This window comes from Pholis gunnellus (genome assembly GCF_910591455.1).
Source record: "Pholis gunnellus genome assembly, chromosome: 1".
Classification (NCBI taxonomy): Eukaryota; Metazoa; Chordata; class Actinopteri; order Perciformes; family Pholidae; genus Pholis; species Pholis gunnellus.
Window position 1 is genome coordinate 26,277,207 of NC_136528.1, and position 26,570 is coordinate 26,303,776.

A 26,570-nucleotide genomic window follows, 5' to 3' on the forward strand; every position below is an offset into this window, starting at 1 on the left:
TTGGCCATAAACGCAGCAGATAGACCCAATAAACCTGGAGGTTCTCATAGGGCAACAGCTGGCATCGGGTGAGAGTGGTGAGTGAGAGAGAGAGAGAGATTAACGTATTAACAAATTTGGTTTGGCTTTAACAAATTTAAGCAAAATGTATATATTGAGTAAACCCAAGAGTGAAATCTGTGAAGACACACAATGATAAAATGTAAAAGCCAGTGCACACAAGCAGGTTTCAACCTTTAAACCCCATAAACCATGTGACGGATTCATTATTACACACTTGTATTGTGTTGCCAGGCATCGATCGACTCAACAGAACTTTATTTTAGCCAAAATCACATGACACAAATGTTCCAAAATGACGCCCGTCAACAGTTTTGTAATTGATGAAAATGCCCAGCTAATAGAAAATGATATTGAGTGAGCGTGATGTGATTGCCGGCTCGGTAGATATGTGCACGATAGCAAAGGCTCGACTATGTCTTGTTCTCAAACCTGAACAGCCAAACAGGCATTAGGGCTGGAGTCCGAGGAGCTCAGATTGCAATCCGGTTTGTGTGGGGCTAAAAGGTTTGTGATGTATGGGGGGGTTTAAAGGCCCACTCCTTATGTTTCATAAATTACTGGCATGCAATTATGTTGCATTATGACACCCAAAACTCAAAGCATTGTGTGTCCAACATCTCCCCACTACTACAACAAACACATTAACGTCACACACACACACACACACACACACACACACACACACACACACTCAGAGACCCACTCCCATTGTTGCCCTCTCTGGGAAAAGCTCACAGCTTGGGTTCTTTAGCTCCTGTTTTGTTTGACCCTCCATTCAAAATGGCCCCCCTCATGTCACCAGGCAGGCAGCCCCCCGAGTGGACTGAGGGTCCCCGGGTGTGCGAGCGGTGATTCATGGCACAAGGGTCTGTAAAAGAGCAGCCTCGCCTTCACGGTGACATGGAGAGGAGAGGCTGTTTGGACAACGGGGGTGAATGAAAAGTCTGGCTCGAGGACTGAACCCTGTTGAGACCAGAGATGGGGAACGGGTCAGTGTCTTCTTGTGTGTGTGTGTGTGGAGAGAGACAGAGAGAGACACTTGAATCGGTAACTGAACTAATGCTGGGCGTGTGTCTGTTGAATCTACAGCGCTCCCTTGTCCCGAGGACAAATCCTGCAGCGGCTTTTTAAACAATCTTAGCTCCGAGGCAAGTGCAAAGTACTAAATGTTTCGGCGTTATCTCTAACGCTTCCCCCAATCTAACAGAGCACCAGTTTAAAGGGCACTGGGAAGAAGGGGGGAGAAGAAGAAGAAGAAGAAGAAGAAGAAAAAAAGACACTGAGAGAAACAAAGAGGCGCTCATGAATAAGAGCTGAAAAATGATAGTAGTTGCTGGGATTGATGAAACCCTATTCAGCTCTTGTGACAGCCAGCGAGACACACAAATTCTTTCCCCTCAGGCTAGAAGGTGTAATTTCCCCTTCCACTGTCACAAGAGCCGTGTAAAAAATTATCTGTAGCTCACTGACTGACTGCCGTAATGTACGACATGTATGCACAAATCTATCTATCTATCTATCCCTCTATCTATTTATCTATCCCTCTATCTATCTATCTGTCTGTCTATCCGTCTGTCTATCCCTGCAGATCAAGACACTCAGAATAGAAACACCGGCATGCTGCTCCGTTGTAACACACGGTGGGATGCGGATGGAAATGTTTGCCCCACAGGACACACACGTACACACGTACACACACACACACACACACACACACACACACACACATAAAGAGCGGACTGCTGTGGGGCTGACGCAAGACTATCTCAGTCTCACGTGTCTCTCCCCTACGGCCGCCCGCTGCTCCTGACCTTCGAGATGTTTTTCTCTCTCCTTCTCCCTCTCCCTTTATTCCTCTCTATTTCACACTCACGCATCACACACCCTCACACACACACACACACATGCACTCACTCCTCCCCCCTTTTTTTCTGCACACCTCCCTGGGCCACTCAGTACTTTGTCATTAAAAGGCATTGCATTTCGAGCTTTTGGATCAAGCAGATGGGGGGGCTGCGTAAGCATTGCTGCTCCATCACGCAGCACCTTGGCTTAAGCACAAGATAGTCCACATGCATTGCGGCGCTCTCTTTACCCAATAGCACGCGCACAAACACACACACACACATGCGAAACACACCACAACGCACAGCCTTCCTGGAACCGGAGTATCGGCCCGGTGGTGGACGGGCTGCTCCATGAGGGCGCTGTGTATACAGCTCAGTTGTGTAACAGCCTATCTGATGTAGTTGAAAGACACGCTCTGCACAAGGAGAACGCTAAACAGCAGACAAAGGTATCATGTCGAAGCAAGTCAATTCTTACCCTGATATATGTATTGTTCCTCTCTGCAGACCGATGGTTTCATGCCTTCTAGTGGCAAAACACTGACAAATGTGCTCACACAAAGTTCAATGGGTTCATAACACACACACACACACACACACACACACACACACAAGTGGATGTAATATAATTATATCTCCATGCCATTTGACACAATTCTCTTTCTTTCCTTTTTCTCTCAACATTTGCATATTCCTTTGGGTGTTTGAGTTGAGCAGCTCCTTCCTTTTCCCTTCTCTTGTCTTCCAAGCAACAAATGTCAGCTAATTACACCATAGCTGTTTGGATGAACTCCATCTTTCCCTGTGCTCCGCTGTGCTCGTCCTCTACGGGGCTGCAGGAAACGTCAGGCAGCCAAGACACCGGTTAGGAACAGCCAGCGGTGGGGGATGATCTACAAGGCTACATCCCCCCCCCCCCACACACACACACACACACACACACACACACACACACACACACACACAGCCACCTCCCTAGAAATTGATTCCCCAAGAGAGGGCTCATCAATACTTATCACAAATGATACAACCAGCTCGCACCAACCTGCGGGGGATATAATATCGCTCACAGCCAGAGACGAGGCAGTGCCGGTTAGATGGAATCAGGTCTGGTAACATACAAGGCCAAAGAGCCACTCGCGGGCGAAACGTGTATTTCCCTGAGCACCGCATTCACCGCTTTATAAAAGATCCCATTTGATCCAGTGACACACTCGCAGGCACAAGGCCATCAAGTTCGGCAGGAGAGAAAAGTGCAAGTCATTGTCTGTGCGGGGAACAACAAACTGCCACCTCGGTGTGTGTGTGTGTGTGTGTGTGTGTGTGTGTGTGTGTGTGCGTGTATGTGAACCGAAGCCTTGAGGACGCAGCCGCGCCCCTGAGTGCTGCTAGCTCTCCCACAGAGACAGAGTGAGGAAGCAGAGAGAAAAAGACAAGACAAGAAAAAAGGACGGAGAACGGAGGAGATTCACGCTGATCCAAGATCACCTAAACCTGGCAGCACCCGCAGGGCACCGCTAACAACCATTTACATTCAGCGTCGGCTCCGAACAGATCGCAAAAATCAAAGGATGTTTATTAGGCGCGCACGTTTCCGACAAATATTCTGATTAGAATGGGAGAAATCTAATTAATTGCTTGATTCACTGAATGAACCCCGAATTTGTAATGCAATCATAACAACTGCTTTTTCAAGGGGGCTCTTGTTAAATTTAATTGGGGGAGAGAAAAAGAAAAAAAAACATCCTCTTTCACTGAATGAATGAAAATCAAATTAGGCCTGAAACTGGAGGAGTCTGCAAGTTTGTTCTGCCGAGCCATAGAAGAAGAAAAAAAAGAAGAAGTGTGTGACAATATATATTTTAAAAAGTCACGCACCATCTATTTTGTAACACGCAGAATACATACACCGGGGGCACCAGAGTGAAAAGGGGGGGGTAGACATGAATATTGTTAAGTATATACTGTGTACTCACTGTTAGAGATGTCTTCAGCTCTTTGACATAACTGCTGTAACACCTGGAGAAGAAGCACACAAAAAAAAAAGATCACTGTGTGGTTCAGGATAAAGATACAGTCTGGCTGAATGAAATGTGTTTCCCAGCACGCTTTCATTTATATGATAATAAAATTGTTAGATTATATGCAGCATTGCGATAATGCTGGAAGTTTCTCTTTTTCCCTTTGAGAGCACCGGGAAGGGAGGATGAAGCCCTCTAAAACTACCTGGATATCAAAACTCACAGTCACACAGCTTAGTATTTGTGGTTTCAGACACATCAGACAAAAAAGTATAGTGACGTCTGAAACACAGCTGTGGCGGCACACACACACACACACACACACACACACACACAAAGATACTTACACACACACAAAAAGTCTCTATCTCCCCGAGCCCTTTCTTGCAAAACCTGTTTGTTAGAAATGGATCTCGACACTGGAGCTTTGAGTGTGAGGATATTTTTTCCCCCAAACACAAGACGGTTCTTGCAGAGAACCAAGCCTTACCGGCGTTCTCACGCCCATCTCTCATGCATTGTCTCTAAGGCCCTCCTGTGCTCTTACAGCCAGAGCCTAATCTGAGCAGCTCACCATAACAGACGCCACCCTGCTATGTATATTAGGCTGCGGCAATCAAACACACGCAGGTTTTTGCTGCTTTTACAGATGATAGCATACACACGTATTCTTCAGGACTCTGAAGAAGAGATTCCTGCTATGAAGTCGGTTGTGTCAGCATGTTTAGATGGTATCTAAAAAAAAAAAACCAGAGAGGACCAACGAACGTCTCCTCGTAGACTTGCACGCTAGACATGGGGAGGCAGGCTGTGATAGACGTTTTCCAGACACTCGACACACAAACAGTGTTATTGCGTGTGGGTAGCTATCTAACAAGGTTTCGTTGACAGTAAACACATCCATCTGGTCACAGGCAACACAATCGAGTCTGGTGGGCACTTCATCAGCACGGACGTGATCAAGTATTACAATTCTTTGGCTCATTTTTTTATTCAGTGACCAAATCTTGCACACATTTTAAATATCTGTTTTTTTTAATAGTTCCTGTAAATGTTCCTCGGACTCCCGCGGTAAGTGAATGGGTATATTGCAGTTAATTGTGTCTTTCTAGATGCCCTCCGGCCATGTCAAAGTCTGAAGGCCCACAATGCAATGCACATCTGTCATTACAGCTCAATTCATCGCTGAGCAGAAATCCCCCGGACCGGCGGTGTTGATAATCATCGCAGTGATCGAACTGCAATCGTTCCCTTCATTATCTACACTCTTACACAGACAGACTGACAAACACACACACACACACACACACACACACACACACGTATGCACACAAATACTTTGATAACTCATCGCAGTGATAATGATAACAGAAAGCCAGGTATGGCTGAATTCATCTTCAGCTTTTTTCATAAAAGCCTATTAGCGGATGATTAAAGGATCTCTGCTCATAGGGCCTCAGCACAGAAAATGATTTGCCAGCCACGAGGCAGGTGAATTACAACTGGATAAGAACGCCAGTGCTGTCTGCCATCATTTGCCTGACTGAGAGTCAGGCTGTTAGTCTATTAACCCCATTTTACTGTAAGATCTTAGCAGTTTTACATCAATGGCAGATGGATAAAATAAGCACAAAAAACACACTTTTTCCTTCTCCCCTTAACGCTTGTAGCCTTCTTCAACTGCGCTGTCCTCGTGAATCACATCACTATCAAATGTTTGGGATGCAGCTAACAATTGTTTTCATTTTCAATTAAGAAAGACTCTTCATTTGGAGCGTAAAACATCAAAACGTGCCGTTTAAAACGCAAGTCGACATCATCAATTTGCTTGTTTTGTCTGACGGACAATCCAAAATATGAAGTTTACGAGCACATGAGACGAAAAAGAAAATCCTCACAGCTCAACAAAAAGAAGATTTCCCTCATTCACGTAATTGGGGAGAATACATGTAATCACGTTACACAAAGCTATTTGTTACTGCCTATAACAAACAAAGTGTTACAACAAATTACTGCCCGAAGTCATGTTAGTGAACTTATTACTTTCCGAGTAACAATAAAAGATGTCATTTGTGATTATAGCCGTCATTACTTCGTAATTTCCATCTAATTAACATGAGAGGCAAAAAAACGGAAGAATAGGAACTCTCTGCAAAGTTATAATTACCTGCATTTACACTCCAGGCATGCCCGCACAGTTACAGTACACAACAGAACTGTTCTGTCGTCTGTCTAAATGGTCGTGTTTGGTTTCCCCTAATCTGAAGCGACACAGATGTTGACTTTACTATAGGATCCACACAGCACAGCCTCTGCACAGGGGTTAAACACAAGGGTCAGACGTTTGCAACGGCCACACAGGGAGAGAAAGACAAAAGAGAAAAGCAGAAGAAGAAATATCGGTCCACATGTTTCATGTGAGCCTCCTTTACCCAGAAAACTCTGTTGCTGTTTGAGCAAGGAAAACAAGTGTACTCTGAAAACATACACACATTGAGATTGGGCTAAAATCCCTCGCTTTTTAAATATTTGATGCCTTGTTAGAAGAGCGACACTGGTGAGGTGTTTGTCTCCGTCGTCTCTGTTGATCTCTGGTACATCGAGGGCCCTGTGAGAGTTGAGCTAGTGAGACTCGGCCACAGACATTTTCCTGAAGCCCCCCCCAGAACAAAAACAGGCAAGTCTTGACAGTCCGTCCGCCACCGAGTCGTCATACAATCAGTTGCAGGAAACCAATCCCTAAATAGCAGTGATTCATCTCTTCATCACACACAATGCCAGTACACAGTGCACAAAGAAGCTCCCTCTCCCTCCCTCTCTCTCTCTCTCTCTCTCTCTCTCTCTCTCTCTCTCTCTGTCTTACCCTATCTTTCTCAACCCCCTTCCCCCCAGTGTGGTCTCTCATGCTGCTTAAAAATAAGTGCTTCTCCCAGCTTTCTTTGCCCTGTGATTTACTGGCAGTGTTTAACTGCAGGGCAGCATCTTTTATTGTTACACGATCTGTGGGCTGAAAGCTGACAAAATGGAATCTCTGGGCAACTACCTTTTGTATGTGAGTAAGTGTATGTTCAGGGCGAAGCATAGGGAGCGGGCGGAGGAATAAAGAACTCGTGTGAGAAAACGTTTGTCTAAGTGCAATTCAAATCCTCCCTGGCCTACCGGTGCTGTGTGTGTGTGTTTGTCATTCCACTAAATGGTTTCTTCCTTGACTTGATGGAGCAAGTCCCATCTCAAGGGAGCGGGTTACCCACACACACACACACACACACACAGTACAGCGCTCTGAGACCGGCGAAAAGCTCAGAACATTAGTGTGATCCATTTGCGAGTGGTAGAATATATCTTTATCGAATACCAGGCACGCTTGTGTCTTTCTTTCTGTTTCTGTTATGTACGCATGTATTTGTGTTGCCATGTTAACTCTTCTCACAACGGCGGAGAGCCTGTTGCAGCATTAGCCAATCTACTTCCTTTCCTTTGCTTTTCTTTCGAGATAAACTCTCATTGAGACGTGCGGTCGACCCGGGCAGACCCGTGCGGCCGCCGTCCGCGTTCGCGTTTGGAGCGACGACATCGGCGCAGCATGTGGCCCCGGATCATCACCGGCGGATACTCTCGGGCTAGCAACAGGTTTCGGTGTATCGTTACAGCCCTGATTATCCATCAAGATGACGTGTGAAGGTCGGTGTGGCCGTGACCAACGCAGCTGTCACTTCTCCTCCTAGCAACCACTTGGCTAACTGGCCTTCCAAAACACTCAGCGCAAAACATGTCCGAGCGGGGAGCACAGGGGGCCAAGGCCAACAGAACGTTGCCTGTGACCCGCGTCCCCGCTCGCATCGCGACACGATTAGACCTCCGTACAATAACACAAGAGGCCAATCGGAGCAGTATCCGTGTAATGACAACCGCAATGACAAGGAAACTGTTGGCATACGCCGCGATGAAAAACAACATGACGTCTATTAGTATTGGCTCTCGAGATTTTATTCAACACCCAATACATCCGCAATACTAAATCACTACCAGCTCTGCTGTATGAGAGGGAAGTGCTACAGTGGATCTGTGTGGAGAGCAGATGTGAATCCACTTTGATTTCTAGGCCTGTGTGTGTGTGTGTGTGTGTGTGTGTGTGTGTGTGTGTGTGTGTGTGTGTGTGTGTGTGTGCGCGCAGCTTCTATTAAATGGATCTGCTGTCTCCTTGATCAAGGGAGTCAATAAAGGGCCAGTCCTGTCAAACCCTCAGGGGTAAATGTGTATGCACACATGTGTCTCTGTGTGTGTGTGTGTGTGTGTGTGTGTGTGTGTGTGTGTGTGTGTGTGTGTGTGTGTTATGGTCAGAATCTGAAGTACTCTGACAGGTGAGTGATTGAGTGCTTTCATTTCCTTCCAGCGACAACAAGACATGCACACACAAACACATACATAGTATACACACACACACACACAGTGGAGGATGGAGAGAGAGAGAGCGAGAGAGAGAGAGATCTGTTGTTTCCTAAAGGATGCTGCTCCTGCCTGCATGCTTAAATTAGCTCTAAATGTTTGGATTACACACGGGAGCTCTCACAGAGGATTTAGCAGCCATAGCCTGGAGGATGTGTGGATGTTTCCATCTACATCCAAACACACGCACACACACACACACACACACACACACACACACACACACACACACACACACACACACACACACACCTCATACAGATCACAAACATATGTCACTCAATTATCACTCACTATATGCTGTGAAGCCTTGACAACATAGCATGAGTCGCATCTATGTGAGTCAGACAAAAGATGGCGAGATTTAAAAGCAACATACAGCTCTAAATAGTGTAAACAGCAGCAACACAGGTTTATGCTATGGCGCGTGTGTGGGGGCGACAGTGTTTCCACATTACACTTTTTTAAGAGTGCAGTGTTGGGGGGGGGGGTAGGATATGCTCGCTGACATAGAGACGGGGAGAGAAAGGAGGAGAGAAAGAGAAGGGAGGTCAGCGCCCCCGGTCTCAGATAAAGGCCCTCTCCCTCCCTTCTGCCTCGGCTTTCCAAGCCCCTGCCAGGATCGAGAGGCGTCTCACGTTACAGCTGTCTCTCAGTGTCATCGTTCAGAAAGAGAGCGAGCACAAGCGCCAGAGAGCGAGAGACAGACGAGAGGGTGAGAGAGACAGACAGAGAGAGAGAGAGGGGGGGGGGGGGGGGGGGACAATGCCAAAGACTGAGCGGGGCTGAGGCTTTCATAACAGGACAAGAGAGAGAAAAAACAAGGACAGCAGCAGGTTGGACTGGGTGAGGAGGGAGCCATGGTGGTTTGGTTTGGCCGCACTAAGTGAAGTTAATGCAACATCAGTTTTCACTACAATGTGCTTTGACCTTTTCCAAGACAAATTATTTCAAAATGTAGTGTGAACAGGGGGGGGGCGAGTCAGATCATTGCCTAACTGAACACTTAGAAGAGAAGAGAAAGGCTGAATAAACGTCCTGATACCTTGTTGTGTGTGCAGTGAGACCAGAGAGAGAGACACACACGGTGACGGCTGTGAGGCTGCGTGCTGTAGGGCTTCTGTGGATTAGACATCGCTGAGTCGCCGCTCTGCACATGAGGATCCGGGTTTTTTTTAAACGTCAAAATGCTAAAAACAGCAGCTTGTCCCAAGTCCAGTAATGACTAATCCGATGACTGCTAGCATTTCAGCCTTGCTTGCTGCTAACAAGGTGAGGCCTTGTAGGTCAGCGCGAGTTCAATTTAGATTGAATGCTTTATTTCTTTTTCTGGGACTTTGAATGTGAAGATGAATAAAGGATGCTTATGAATTCCAGATTAAAAACTTCATGAAGGGATATGTGCTGCCTATGCAAGTTTATCGCTCCAAAACAGTAGCGCTTACACCCACCGACACAGCTGATTGTACTGGTGTGGTTTACATAAAACATTGTTCTGAGTAAATACACATATAGCCTCTGCACAGCTCCGAACTGCTCTCCTATTTGTTTTGTTTCCCCCCTCCATCCTTGTCATTTCTCATGGCGCTCCGTAGGAGTTAAATATTTAAAATTCTGGCTTAGCTTGGAGCGGGCTTTGCCAGCGCAGCTAAAATAAAAACGCCTTTGTGGCAGGAGTGACCAGATTTTAAATGCTGAAGAAGATCAATAAATGGGGGCTGTCGAGGCGCAATCTCATGCATTTGTGTGTGTGTGTGTGTGTGTGTGTGTGTCCTGTCCCTATGCGTAAATGTTCTGACAGCCAGTGTGTGTGTGTGTGTAGATGTTTGTGTCTGTGTGAGTCTTAACACCCACCCAGGCTCACAGCTCCCCTGCCTGCTGCTAGCTATTCTAAAGTATCATCAAGAGCCCCGCTGACCCAGCAGGCCCCACCCAGTAGAGAAACCAATATCATTCCCATTCCCACATCCGAAAACCTTCTTCCTCTATTTCTTTTCCATTCACCGGTATCCTGTCTCCATCCGAGCGCAGCCAGAATGGTGGAGAGAAGTGTAAATACAGGCCCTCCTGCTACAGATTGAGAATGTCACGGTGGAGGTAAACATCACATGGAGGTGTTTTCCAGAACCTCGTTTCCACAATCAAGTTCCTCCTGAAACGACATGATGGGCTCCTCTGCGATGTGGACAGGGACAGAAAGCATTTTGTTTGGTTCATCGGGTTTATGCTGTTCCAATCCAGCCTACTCTCAGCTAATGTTAAGAGACCCTGAATGTCTCCGTTTCAGCCAAATAATGCTCATGTTATTTCTTTCATAATCCTTTCATATTGTTGCCATATTCTTTTTGGTTCCTTGTCGCTCTTGTTTTTTTCATGAAGACCGCATTAAATGGATGCTTTACAGCTCACATAAAGTGATAACCTTCTTCTTTGCCACATGATTACGTGATGGCGGCAAACAGCAGATTATGCGGACTTGTACGCATGCGGTTCCGTGGCTCCGCGAGACAAGAAGGTACATCTGTGTTTTCTTCCTCCGCGCCGATGTTAGAAAACAAAAACAACCTTGAAGTGGAAAAAAAAAAATCATCAGGACCTTTTGAGACTTCATTAAAAAGAAACTAGCCTGGACTTTTCCAAACAAGGCATCTCTTTGGAGGGGGGGGGGGGATCAACCTTTGCACCTCGCTGGTGGAAAGAAAAAACAGGCATCCAAAACGAGACAGAGCGAGCACAAACAACCTTGACTTTCATCAAGGAAATTCTCACATTGAATGATAAATAGAGGCCCAGGGGACGAGCGGCGAAGAAGCAGCTTATCGCCTTTCCCTCCCAAATTTGGCCGCTCTGTCTCCTGTCTCCTGAAAGTCAACGCCGGGGGTGACCCAGTCGCACTTTACGCAGCTTATTGTTCGGTAATTAATCCACCGTATGTGATCCACGCAGAAATGTACAGACAACTGAAACGGGTGTTGATTCGTTTGGTCTTAATTAACAGTGGAGATTGTTTGTTTGTTACAACGAGGGGTGGGGGGGGCTTATGTGCACATATCTCGTTATAGCTTGGCTTTTCAAAACAGAGATGCATTTCTCATTATACAGACATTTCTGCTCAAATCTGGCCCGAATATCTAAAGAGGCTCGCGTTTGAAAGTGGCCGTCGCCGAGCGTTGCACTTTAGACAATGATTTGTGTGCCCTGATGATTATCGGGACATCCAGCCGAACCTGTGGTGTTACTAAAATAGCAAGGTAACATAAGGTGAGGTAGATCATCTGAGAGCTAACCAACTTTCCTGCTGAGAGGACATTAACCTGCAAGGCCATGTACGCACGTATCAATACGTGAGCTGCCTGCGTGGGCCTGTTAACGACGCACGGCTAGCGGAACAGTAGAGGGGCCGAGACGAGACGCACAGCAGCGTCGATTTGATGTGTGACAATACGAGGCGGGATCAGTCTAATGCCTGGAGGCTTTTTAGGGCTTTCGCTAAAATGTGGCTTCTTCTCAAAAGGACCATTAGCCCTTATAGGATTAATGTCTACTTGGAAAAGTAGTCCTCCGTTTCTTGGCACATTATTTCATTTGTCATTATTGGTGTCTGTGTGTGTGTGTGTGAACATTTATGTGTGAATGGCTGAGCGATGGTCAGCGAAGGGATGAGGAATCGTGATCAGGAGACTGTCTAACATTAGTTCCTGAATCATTTGGTTAACAGACCAACACACCAACTTCCTCTCTTAAAAGTCTCAGCTCTGTGTCAGCGCTAGCATGCAGAGATTTGACAGGGCTCCCAGATGGCCATTATTATCAATAGACTGTTTGTAGGTCTAATAAATCTCTGTCTAAATACAAAATGCTGATAAAATGGGATATTCAGGATAGGAGTTATACATAATCCATCCATAAAAAAGGTAAACTATAAGCTTACATGTTGTATCATGTCACATAGAACATACTGTGGTTCAGGGTTAAGTCAGTGATAGGCTTAATTAGCAGCAAACTCACACTGTTAGGAATTTACAATATTGAAATATTACTTCAAATATACTTATTTTTCATACCGCAGCATTTCTATGGTTATGTTTGCCAACGCTGACAACAATATGGACACAAACACGTCAGTTTAAAGTAAACTGTCCTATTTTAATAACACTAAAGGTTTCTGCAATCAGTCAAGGGGATCGCCACACTTTTGGTGTGACATTTACTTTGTTATTGCACTTTTTTTCAGCAGCAGGTGAACCCTTATGTGGCGACTAGACTCACTAGTTTGCCGCTAGCCAAAACAAGTTTGGGTTGACACAAAAACTTGGGACTGGGCGCTGCTTAGTTGTAACAAAAGTCGACGATTGTGAGAAATTATGACAGAAATGATGACAGAAATATGACGTGTTATGACATTGATGAACACTGATGATGCACGTGTATTTGACAGACGAATCATTCGCATGGCTGATACGTTCCTTTTGATATCCCTCCCAGTGCAAAGTGATACTGTAACATACTGATGACTTGATCGATAAGCACACATCGTGCACGCCTAATAAATCTCGCTTCACTTACAAAAGAGCACACACTATGGGTTTCCTCCACAGTGAAGAAGACAAAACAGAGAGCCCCATATTCAATAGTAGAGGATTATAGAGAATATAGCCATGTGTGCACATGGGATTGTCGTCTCAAAAGCTGTCCAAGTTCTGTCAGATTCAGCACCCCCAGACACAGAGCTCGTGAACCTAATTTCACCTAATCAGCTTAGTCAATAGCAACCGTTTGCTGTGACTTTGGTAGACATGCAAATAGGGCTTAACTATGTCTATCCTTAATTCCTGAATGTTCAAGTCAAGCGGAAGTCCTCCTTTATCTCTTCAAAAACAACAGTTCCAATTTGAGAGAGAGAGAGAGAGCGAGAGAGAGAGAGAGAGAGAGAGAGAGAGAGAGAGGATGAAACTCAAGTCGAGAGTTGATTTTTTTTTTGTTTTTTTTCTTGGCCTGGCAAGAAGAGACATCTCTGATTTGAGTGTGCTTGAGGTAGCACAGTGTGCTTTCGTTTCAAACCAACATGGCAAACAAACCCTGACAGATTTGTTCCCCTTTCTTCACTTTTGCTCTCTCTCTCTCTCTCTCTCTCTCAAATTATGGGAAAATACATTGCACAAATATATTAGCATGTCTTGTTGAAACTGCAGCTCACACACATACACACACACACACACACACACACACACACACACACACACACACACACACACACACACACACACATGAAGACACGCATTCACCAACAACAGATAGTTTATAATAGTGGTGGAAAGCTGCGAGACACTGTTCCGTTTCAATTCACTGATACTACTAATGGCTTCTTAGCAGCTCCATGAAATCAAGCAGCTGTCATGTCGATGCATCAGCAGTGAGAGGAGGGAGAGCCATCCCCATAAGGACAGAGGCACCGCGCCTTCATGTTTGGCTAAACATCTGCTCCTCTGCACTCCAGCTTTGCAGCAATAAATGGGCAAACAAAAGAGGTGGGAGGTGAAATGATCAGATTTTCTATTTCAAAGCATTTGTTCCGTTTGTTTTCTTTCCCCCCCCCCCCCCCACCCCTCATCCTATCCTCTTTCTTTAACTGCTTTACAGGACACAGGGGGGGAAAAGTGGGATCAAGTTTTAACTGTGAGGGACGGAGCGAATGCAGGAGCTAAAATAACACCTTTTTTTTTGTAAGATGGATGACAGAAATGAAACGAGGTCACCATTTTTCAAGAGTCCCCGGTCTAAACTGTTGCAAACCAGTGTCTCAGCTCAGTCAGGGGGATTAAAACGGTGGTGGTGCGATGACGAGAGATGCATGTGCGAGTGTGCACATCTTCAACATGTCCATCAGTCATACATCAATTCAACTCTGTGTAAACAACACGAGTACACCAATAAACGTTTATTTAAAGGGCAGTAAATACCTTTTTTAATCACATGATTATTTCAAACAACTCTGCCATTCAAAGGATGCCTAATCACTTGTTATTTGGCAGTGATATCCAGTTGCATATCATTTTGACTGTTCTTCCCTTAATGGGATCCTTGGTAATTCATATATTTCCTTCCATCCTCCTTCCTTCCATCCTTCTTTCTTTCCTTCCTTCATTCATTCATGCTCAGTTGCAAAGATAAACATAAGGCAGCACTGAGTAAACTTTCAAATCACATTAAACAACATATTCGTTTAAAAACAGCTCGAATGCTTTCGTTTAATTGAGGCTGTGCCTCCATGTCCACCTGTCTCTCTCCTAAAACACAATCCGGACATATCACACTACGTCACTTTATATTTGCTTTTTTTTAAAGCAAACGTCTCGAGCACGAACACTAACTGCCCCCTCTCTGACATAAAACTGCCTTCAAATAATCTTCGCTGACAATCTGCTAACCACCTTCATCTTCCTCCTAAAAACCACAAACGGGACGCGAACCTGCGTCTCAACCCCGTTTTTCTATCAAGTCTTCAAACTTTTGGTAAAACTTGCAACAACAACAAAAAAAGAAAGCGTGGATCCATTTCCTTTTAAAGTAGCCCGTGTGTATGTGTGAGAGAGATAGTTAGGAGGGGGGGGGTGCTTAGGGGACGAATTTAAAATAACCAAGATGGCGAGAGGCTTGTTGTTTTGGAAGGGGCAGAAAAAATGGAGGATATTGTAATATACACAAAGGGATGAATTTCAACAACTCGGCCAAGCGGCTGCTAGCTGCGTGCCTCTCGGTTTGAGGAAGCGACCGCGACTGCAGCTCCGCGGCAGGCTGGCCAGCAATAGCACAAGCAAACACGAACAGCTCCAAAAAACTCTGACAAATATATGAATATTACAGCTTACGTCCAAGTTAATCCGAACCGAAAGGGGGACATTTATGTATTTGTCGCTAATTGTTTTATTTTCGCGTCGAGGGACTATTAAACTGGATGGATTTTAACGGACCAGCGGCAGTCCGGCTCCTCGCATGCTGCTTAACGCTTCCCCCCCCTTTGACGGTGACGGGTTTGCGAACACCCAGCACACAATATTCGCCAATCACACGGTTGATATAGCAAAAAAAAGAAGCAGAACAGACAACACCATAAACCCGGTCAAAAGTTTAATTCCTCAACATTTGTAACAAGTTATCAAAATAAGCCCGAGCGAACGGTGCGCGAGAGAGAAAAAAGGGAGAGAGAGGGACACAAAGACGGTTCCCACTATCAGGTCACCACTCAGAAGAGGAGGAAGAAGAGGAAAAACACTCCGTTTCTGTATTAAAGAGAGAGAGCGAGAACAACAACTTTACGCGTTTGACTGAATGCACCGCTACCGAAAACACCGACTCGATGAAATACAGCATAACACGAGAAACTATCTATTAACCAGTTTACACAAGCTGGAATGAAAAAGAAGAAGAAGCTAAGAAAGTAGACCCGAAGCCAGCTCTACGCAGCTCATCGCTCGCTCTGAGATGAGGGGCTAAAACAGCGGCGGTGAAATAAAACACTTACCTTTTTTTAGTTTCGACACTTTACTTATTTCCAACGTGGGCTTTTTTAGTTCAACTGTCACTTCGGGTCGGTCTTCTTCTCGACTCTTTTTTTCCTTGGTCGGTTTTGGTTATGAAAGAGAGGTCGGGGACGAATGATAAAGAAGGGAATTGGGCAGTAATTGAGTCTCGGTGTGTGAGTGAGTGAGTGTGTGTGTGTGTGTGTGTTAGTTACTAACAGCAGATTGAAGGAGACTCTTCTCAAGGTTTATTCAGCTCCACTTCAAGGAACCGACCTGACGTCAGCTCACTACTGCCACACAAAGAAAACTTATTATTTGTGCAGCGGCCGTAGTAAGCGAAGGATACAGTCATTGGCCGTTATTACTTTAAATGCGACGTTGTCATTAAGCACACAGGGACGTAGCGGTAACTTTATTTATCGTGTTGTTAGCGGCGTCTTAAAGCACACGGACCTATGTGGCGATTATCGGCCACTAGTGTAAACAAATAACATAATAAATAGGCTGCATTTAAAATAATAATAATAATTTTTAAAAAAACATAAATTTGTGTTTTTCTCATATAAAAGACAGAACTTTAATGCAACTTTGATCAGTTTGATTGAATATTTTTATGTCGATTATGGTTTGAATTTAAGCCTTAAAAGGTGTATTTACAGAAACTACATCACACTATACCTGCATGCGGTACAGCCTTCAATCCTCGTCATATTTCACACAACACTTGATTATGTTTGCTTTATGGATTTATTTGTAATAGAGTTTTATAAATGAAGTTGCATTCGTTATTAGTATAACCTGGTACCAGATAAAATTTGGATGTTGCTTGTTAAATGACTTATTCGGTTAAACATATTGATGGTTTATATTAGAGAAACATGTATGCACAAATCTATCTATCTATCTATCTATCTATCTATCTATCTATCTATCTATCTATCTATCTATCTATCTATCTATCTATCTATCTATCTATCTATTTCTATTTCTCAATACTGAGTCTCTGAAATTCCTCGTGTGCCTCACTATTAACTGACCAAATGATGATCCCTCAGAAGACGATACATGATCAAACAAATACAAATGAGGTCCTCACAGGCTCTAATTTAGGAGGCATTTGCCAAACAAAAAGAGAAATGGGACAGATCTGCCACGGGATAGGATCAATACATTGCCTGGCAAAGACAGCCATCTGTGCCTATAATTGTATGCTTTACCTCCTCTTCTGAACACACAATAAGCAACAGGCTGAAAGCAGGCCCTCTGACCCAGACTGGGTTTCCAGACGGGGGAAGATTATTTCATTCAACTGGAAAACAACAAGGGGGTGGGGTGGTGGGGAGCTTTTTTTTTTTTTTTTTTGCAGATGGAGTGGGCAACTGTTCTTATACGCCCCACCCTGTCGAGGATGAGGATGGGTCACAGAGCCAGAGCCAACTGGTGTGTGTCTCTCCACACGTCACCCCTGGTTGTATCCATTTCAACGCATATTATACTGAATTAACAAACAGTTTCGCTGTTAGTTTATGGACACCTCATAAATCACACGCAAACAATGAACTCATTGTTAGCGGCGTGATGGAGTGTTGGTTTACAGGCACATTCATATGAATGCTTCATAAACATTATGAATGACCATAAATGTATGCTGTCGCCTCCTCTCTACGCTGTTATGTCACGGCCTCCCAAAAGTGTCACCCTGACGGTTTTGATGTCGCTGCAAGAATTGCAAAGATGTTGCTCAGAAATCATTTTTATGTATAAAAAGAAGGGGGGGGGGGGGGCGAGGTGGTGGTGGTGGGGTGGGGTCTGATAAAACATTCATGATCACCCGAGTTTGGTGGATGGACACAGAACCCCTTATTCAGCTTGTGGTGTGCAGTTAAAGCCATTTTATAAGCTTGCTCTCCATGTTCTTTGGTCATTGATTTTCTTCTCTGCCCCTTTCCATTACCTGTTGAGATGGGGGGTTTTGCTCTTCTTCAAACACACACACACACACACACACACAATCCTCTCAATCTGTCTCTCTAGCCACTGGCACCCTGGTGTATTTCTCCATCTCCTCCGCCTCTTGTAGCAGGAATGACAGGCCATGAGGAATGACAGTGGCTCTGTTTGTCATACAGTAGCAGCAAGAAGCAAGGATTTTTTAATTGCATTGGAGAATCTTCATTAAAGAGAGCACATGGGGGCGGGGATGGGGGAGAGGGCGGCGTCGGGGGGCACTCTGAGCATCGTCATTAGGAGAAGGCACTAGCAGCGTAGAAGGGTGGGCCCTCTTTGCATGCACACTGAGAATGCCTGCCGTACCTCGGTCATTTGTAACATAATAAGTGCCAGCACAATGACTGCAATGCGAGAAAGCACACCACAGGGAAGAGAAGGGGGAAGGGAGACAGCATGTCTGTCTAAAAGCGGGACTTTTTTTTGTCTTGATTAGAAAGTATAATGAGCCACTAAAGAAACAGGACAAAAAAAAAAAAAAGATCTCTCCTGAGACTGATGGAAAACAAATTAATGTGGTGATTTGGATTTAATTATTATTTTTCTATTAGTCCGCCATGCAAAGACAGGGACAGCCGTCAGAAGCGAGTAGCTGTGCTTGCATTTATTGATTTTTGCCCAGACACATTCGGGGAATACAGATTCATCTGCTCTCCTCCCCACACAATCCGCTATGTGGGATTCCATTAACACAAGAAGCTTCCAGCAACTCTGAGATGTTTAATTTGAACACCATAAATGGGGCTTAAAATAGTCTTCACACGCAAGAAAAAGTGGCCTAAGGATGTCTTTTTTTTTATGCATCGAATTAGGCCTCACTTACTGTTGTGTCCTCCATAATAACTATTAAATAAACACCCAATAAATTAAATTAAGACAATGCTCTGCTGTATAGAGTGAGTAAAGCGACATTGTTCCCCTCTGCCGCCAACATCTTACACCGCTATGATGGTTGAGTTTAATTTAATCTTTTGTTTTGGATTAATGTAAGAACCCAGCGACCAGACTGTGATTATTCTTCCCATCCATGTAGTATCTTCTCTTTGCTGCATCCTTTCAATACATCAGTAGTCTTGAACACAATGCCTTGTGAGATGTAATGATTTGCAAAGTCAACGATTTGAGCTGCCTGTGTGATTAAAGCACAAGGGACCAATTTGCGGCAGCTACTGTATATGTAGAATATTAGTAATAGTGCACATGTTCTCTCGCTGATGCAAAATTCTGCAATTATGCCAGATGAACGCCGTTATCGATTGGTATCCTACTATCCCCCTTACTGAAAAAGGTTTGCAATAAATGTAATGGCTTCGACTGTGTGGACCCAATAATAGATATTCGGAAGGACGAACTACGCCTAATTGCATTTGTGAATCCATGTGACAGTGAAATATGCATTTATCAGTGACCTTTAACTCCACAGACACTACAGGAAGCAGGGCTCAGGGATGTTACAAGTGTTTTTGCAACCACAAAGGATTTTTAGCCGTTCTAATGTCGGCATTATGAATGACTCACTTGTAAAAAGGCATTGCAGGCTGTCATGCAGTCAATGCAAATGGAACAAACTCGACAAAAAGTGATTTGGAGGATCGACTAATAATGTCTTCTGACTAACAAACCCCTGCACGGTCGAAATGAGTGCACTCAGAGAGTGTTTATTGTGGTGAAGGTAACTGAGCAGAACCCTCTGTTGCATGATGTAATACACAGAAGGGAGAAATCATCATAATAGCAGAGTAGTAGAGTGACTCATTCCTTGATGAGGTACATTCACACTGTCATTCAATGAGGAGATGCAGCCTGTGTGCACATGTTGTCAGTGTGTGACCGAGAGAGACAGAGAGATGCAGAGAGAGGGAGAGAGAGCATTAGCATGTTCCTTTTCTGGGAATGAGGAGTCATTTGTGCCAGGAAAGTGGAGAAACAAGTCCCGGCCCTACAGTGATGCATCCCTCCATGAAGAATTAGATCACAAATAAATGTCACCCTAACCCGAATAAAGCCAAACGTCCTTGGATCAAATAAAAACACATCTTTGCTCACGTCAGTGTGTACACACGACACACAAAATGTCAGCAGATTTTCCATTTGCTAAATCTGTGCCTAAGTGCAGGGGTTGAGCGAAGGTAATCAACCTAGTATTTTCCTTCAAGTCCACGCGAATCTCACCCAGGATGAGCCCTGCTGTTAAATACAGTTAACTACAGTACTTGGGACTTATTCAACTTAAAACAAAGTGGCATGACATTTCCCTCATTCATAGGGTTAATGCTGACATAAAAACAAGAAAGGACAAGGAGAACAGGTGCACACACACACACACATAAAAACTGGTATAACTAACATTCTGTGACTCTTCTCTTTTTCTGTTTTTTGTTTCAGACAGATGTGTGGTCGACAGGATGAAGTTGAGGGGATTTCTCAAAAGGAAATGACTTTCACAGTTGAATTTCAAGCTTCAGTGCATTACTTTATCATAGTTTATATATAACTAGCTCTGATTTGTGTCCACTGCACTTGACAGTGGAGTATGCTTTGATAGGTAAGTGACCGTTATAGTTTGTCTTTTACCGTCACTGAGGTGCTGCTGTTTTCCTCTCTTTCTTCTCTGACCCACATAGAAAGCGTGACATTAGTTACATGCTGTAGTGCAGTTGTAACACCAGTTTGTTTTATTTTTCAGTTTCTTCCCACAGCATTTGCATGGCCTAAATACACACACATCACCTGAATAATGCATGGTCATTACCTGGAAAATAAGAGACATGATTGTAATTCCATGGAGACCAGATGTACTTCTATTAATTCACCCACAAGCGCTTTGTAACGCAAAGGTAAGCTACCTTTTATGGGATTCCACTGAAATGCTAATCCGGAGGCTCTCGGCTCATATTGACAGACATCATTGTTGGCCTAATCAGTCATCAGAGATTTAAACAGTGTTCAGAATCAACAGCCGGAGAGCTCCCTTGTTCTTTTTAAGCATTTACTTTGACAAGTTTGATTTGGCAGCGAGTTCCCGGAAAATTTGGATCAAAGCACACGGAATACAGTGAAATACGCCGCAGTGTGTTGAAAGTGGAACTCGTAACTAATCTCAAATTAGCCATGCCTTGTGTTACAGGACCAGAATTTTAGTGTGTGTGCCGACTTCATAGGGACACACCAAACTCACGTGAGTGAGAATTTGTGCCCTTTAATGATGTGACATTAGCCCTAATTATGCAGCAACACCAGGCAACTACAAAAAGGGAAGCATGTAAAAGCATCGATATGTAAAAAAAAGAGTTAGTCACTGATTTAGATGACAGTTTTGGAGGTGTATTGAGTCTTGCGCTTTAACCTAAAAGACCTAGAAATTCAGAATTGTGCGAGTCATGTTGAAACTGCCAACAGGCTTTCAAAGACTTTTTTGATTGTGAAATGAAGGTTGTGAAATGAATCAGTTACTTGTCCGTTGTAGAAATCAACGTGTACATGAAGAAACTTCTTACATTTGTGTTCTATTGAAACCTTGGTGAAATAGAAAAAAGCCAAAGGAAATAAGAGCACGGTAAGTGTTTGTGTGTAAGGATTACTGTTTTGACAACATAAAAAGAGGATGATTAAATTAAATTGTGCATCTGAGAGGTTGAGTTTGGTACAAGGAGAGGAGGAAAACAGCTATGAATGTGTTTCATTCCCTTTGAATGCCTCGACTATATTCTCAACACCTGTCAAGGTAATGTACTGCTACTATTAGTATTGCTGTCACATACATCCATACCGCAGCTACTCAGCAAAACTGAAATAACTACTACACTGATTGGATGTGTATGTTCCATGCCTAAACAATGGTGAAAAGCTGGCTTAGACACGAGTGGTTTCAGCGCCCACACATGACCACATGTGAAGGAGATCTTATTTAAATACCTGTGCCTATTTTGTTGTGGATACCGATATATTTGTGTGCAAGGTGAATTAGGCTTTGGTTTGTCCTCCATGTTGATTCCATATTTGTTAACTTTTCTTGATAGAAATAAAAGCACACTGCCCAAACAAATTCAATGTAAAATGAATGCTAATACATTGTTTCTGAATGCTACTTACGGTCTAATTATAGACCTGAAAGTCTCATTTAAATGCAGGAAAAAATGTCCATGCATACCATATGAGCTCTCTTCAGATAGAGCGCGTCGAGACCATCAAAAATCCATCTATTGAACAAGCTTTCATATTTATGTGTTTGAACCTGTTATAAAGCCTATTATAAAATGTATGAAAAAAGACCCCCCTGCAGATATAATGTCCACATACATAATGCTGGCCAGCGTCCAAACCCTTTTCAATCAGCAAATGCATAAAATAAGACAAAATGTTGGCGGCACCATAAGGTTGTGTTTGGAGAAGCTGGAGCTCCTGTGGCTGAACAGGTTTCATTTAGTATTGAAAAAAAAAGGTGTTACTTTACCAACAAAATTGATTGATTGATATGCACAGTGTGAGATTAATGAAGCCATGTGAACAACCTCCCCCCATCCTTTTACAACCTTTTTACAACATTGGTTACATCTTGAATAATGCTCACGATATTTCAAGGTAAAAATTAGAAAATATATGTAGGAAACAGCAAAATAATTATAATTTTTTATTCAGTCAGGAATAACTAAGGAATATAAGGGCTTCAGTTTTGCTCATTGTAAGTCCTTTACAGAAACCTGTACATTTTACTGTTTGGGTTTTTACAAAAACCAGCAGATCGAATGGACTTTTTTTAATTCTTCACACCAGAGTGTTCAGAGATAGGCTGCAAGACAATCTTTAATCCCTTAGAGTAATAACAGCTTGCTTCATCTGCATCGTGAGCTGACATTTGCCTGCGAGCCTGATTGCTGAGTGTTTTAAAGTGCTCCATCCCTAAAAAATATATATAAAACTTTGTGTTTAAAGATAAACCTCCTTATGGCGCCCAAATCCCCAACTCTCCTTCAGCTCACTGTTGATATTTTAAAACCGAGAACATCAGCAGTGAGCTGAGAGGAATTCTGTGGATTTATAGGTTTGGTCACAATAACAAAATCAGAGAGTGCGTCTTTACTGACCTATAAACTGGCAACCTCTCAGATCCTCATGGGAGGGAATTCTTTGCAAAAGGCAGGCGCACTGGAAACTCCAACAAATAAGCCGAGCAAATCAAAACCACAATACAAATACACAACGTGTTGTCCACGTGCCTTGAGTGACAAAGATGCGGAGCACTGAAGTCAAAAGATGATAACATCTGTCCGTCAGCCTGCCACACCTGCATGTTTTGAAAAGTTTCATTATGAATAACAGATTAACCCTGCAGGTGCGGTGGCGTCAAAGAGAACATCATCTCCTGGAAATGAATTGCAGGTTTGTTGTGAAATAATGATCTAATTAATACTAATACAGTGATACAAGTCTTTATTATGCCCATTGAGCCTTTAGGATAACTATTAGTAGAATTTAAACCAGCTCCACACTTACTCCCCCGGAGCAAATTACTATTCATTTGAAACATGACTGTAAATATGGTTGTTCCTATTAGTGTGACTGTGTGTGTTTGTATTAATAATTAAATGTCTCCATTCATTTATTTGATTGGCAAAATAAATTATTCAACAGACACAGTTCACAGTTCACATCGCACTGGAGAGTTAATTAATTCGGCTCAGCAGGACTAGTGACTAGTTACTGAATAGTAATAATAATACTAAATAAAGCATTAAGCTTTGGAGTTAAGAAGGAAAGACATGCAGGGATGGAGTAGATATGAGTCCATGTTTGACCAAGAATGAAATATGTACTGGAAATGTTGAATACGTCTTTTATTGCAGTGCTTAATCAATGACACAAAACAATCAGGACCGTGAGGTTAAGAACACATCCTTTGTCGAATCGCTCCAACGATCTATTCGCTGGAGAGCATCTCAACATAGACTTTGTGGACCTGAGGGGCCGGTCTTAAGACGGTTTTAGGACCGATGAGAACAGGCCCTGTGTTAATTAATACTGGCAGGCCACTGTTCCTCCTGGCAGCGTGCAGGCAGACATTCTGGCCTGCCCTCAGTGACGCCTGGTCAAAAATAGGGCACCGCGCAGCACAGTAATGATCACAATGGTGACATCATCTCTGCCTTCAATGTGCTCTCCCCTCAGTGCTCATCTGAACAAAGAGCAGCAGGCGATGCAGGGGAGGGAGGCAGATGTCACTTTGTGTCTGGCGAACATTAAGACCAACAAATATTTCTTTGAATCCTTGGAAAGAAAATGCCTTTTAGTGGTGGGGGTGAAACATTGCTCAGCTAAAACAAAGTCACTAATTGCATCAAGTGTGTGACTTTTTTCCAAATTGTCTACAGCACATTTAAAGACAACACTGATAGGACTTATATTCGCTGATTGCCCCTATGGCGAGAGAAGAATCTCCACAAGTAGCTCACGAGCATTTCGACGGTGCCCCTCAAACATGTGACCCAAAGTGTTAACACATGTGGCCTTGCTTTTTTCACCATTGTTGCTGATCTGTTCATCTGCAGTCCTGTGTTCTGAAGCAGGCCCATACACACTTTGAATACAGCCTAACGACTTATTCAAGTGAGGAAAGAATTCCTCATAATAAAAAATAAATGAATACAAACACACTGTCTGCTTAAGTTGCCAAGGGATCATCAGCAACAGTAATATTGCACTGTAAACACAACTGAACTCCACACAACTCTTTGGCCACAAGGTTTGTTGTTCCATAAAACCTTTAAAAAAAAAAAAGTTGATCCCTCGGCGAGGAGGTTTCTGAAAGCAACACAACATAGGAAAAATCCCCCCGGGACAACGATTTAAAATCTGTGCTTAGTAAGCTCACTCCACTCTGCTGTGTTGCGTGTTTGTTTCCACGAACCTCCTGTTTGATTTTTACGCTGGAAATAACTCAAGGCCTTATAAGCCTGGACGCTCCTTCCTAGAGGTCTCTCTCAGAAGGGCACAGACTCTTGCTCTTTGTGCTCACTGGGACACTGAGCTCGTATTGTAACTCGCCTATAAACCAGCCTTTTGTGGCATTCATGTGTCTTCACAAACAGAGAGCGGGCGGGCGGGCGGGAGAGAGAGGGAGGAAGGGAGGCAGAGAGAGGGAGAGGAAGCAGATTCTCAAGACCTGGACGAGCCGTGGGAAAAGAGGGGTCTCGTGGAGGGAAAGCAAGAAATGTCTCTGGACATTCCTTTGTGATTACACAGCCCTGGACAAATCCAGGCATTCTTGCAGTTATTTTGTGTCTTAAAGGCTACAGTTGAAGCAGAGAGTGAACATCAACATCTCTATGTTTTGCCCTTTTTTTATTTATTTAAAGTCATTTGATTTGGAAAAACAGTCCACACTTGAGGTAAAAGTCACCACCATTATTATTTTTTTAATTGTAACTCTGCACACCAGGAAACTGATTTTTTTTGTACAGCTGGAACAAAGCGCTCAGAGAGGCAGGTAGGTATGCGTCTCATATCCACAGCAAGTACATAAACAAGAGGAGTCAGGTAAGAGGAGGGCAAATCTCAGGTTACATGCCCATGATCTTATGGCTGAAAGAGTGAGAGAGGGTGAGGGGGAGAAGCATGTTCTTCCCTTGTCACAGCTAGCATGAATGAGAAACAGCTCCAAGGAATGCTCCATTATCATCCTATCAGCAGCACTGGGGGAGGAGAGCTTGTAGTCTCTCTTCATGTGTTGGAAGGAACAAGAAGAAGAAGAAGGAGGGGGGGGGGGGGGGCAGTGGAATTGGCCTGCACACCCGCAATTGGTTTGAGCATCCTCCTCCCCAACTCACTAGACCTTGCACTTCCTCATTTGTCGAGGTCGTGCGTCCTTTTTTTAGTCAGTAATTAATCTGCAGCACCGCCCTCCTATATTTATCCTTTTCACTCTCACTTTCTCCTTCACCCCTTGTTCCGCTAGCCTCGGGTGCGTTTACACTGGGTTTGATCACCGTTCACCGGTGTACACACGCGACTAATAATGGATCGCTGGGCCTTCGAAGCGCTACGTTTTAACCAAGCATGATGAGTGTCTCGTTGACCTTCACATTATTATGCATCTGCTGCGCAACAGTGCTGTCTCTTCGCTCCAAACTGACCTTTCTAATCCCCCAACACACACACACACACACACCCACACACACACACACACACACACACACACACACACACACACACACACACACACACACACATTTAACATGAAGTGTGTTACAGATTCAGATGGTAAATTAATTTGACTCAGAACACACTCTTAAGAAATAACTAACACACACGAACAAAACGAATAAAAAGTATGTTCGGGATTATCTTTGATCAATGCTTCCTCGAGGTGCACTAAATTAGATGCGAGTTAAAGTATGCACATCGAATGAACGCTGCTAATCCTGGATTTACTGTGATGACGGGATCTGCAAGGCCTTTCAAAAACAATTATTCAAATCAATCTAATTAAACCTGTTGAAATTGGCTTTAATTGCCTCCCCGACTAAACAAACACCAAATTCTGGCATGCAAATAATAGTGCAGCTGAATTGCCTCTTCCAAGTATGTGGAGGTGGGGAAAGTGTGAGCTGCGGCGCCCCTTAGTGGTTGATAGATTTCTCTGGTTTTTATAATGACGTCAGCCCTGG

The 26,570-nt window shown here is 43.8% G+C and overlaps 1 protein-coding gene across 15 annotated transcripts in view; it reads right to left on the bottom strand.

The window, feature by feature from the left end:
* Window positions 1–16,061, bottom strand: part of baz2ba (bromodomain adjacent to zinc finger domain, 2Ba) — a 63,461-nt gene extending 47,400 nt beyond the window's left edge. For all 15 annotated transcript variants that reach the window (XM_079159247.1, XM_079159250.1, XM_079159246.1 and 12 more), the window contains exons 1-2: window positions 15,900–16,061; window positions 3,887–3,929 (exon numbers count right to left, since the gene is read on the bottom strand). The gene's annotated coding sequence lies outside the window, so the exon portion shown is untranslated. The remainder of the gene's footprint in view (window positions 1–3,886; window positions 3,930–15,899) is intronic.
* Between the last annotated feature and the right edge of the window lie 10,509 nt (window positions 16,062–26,570).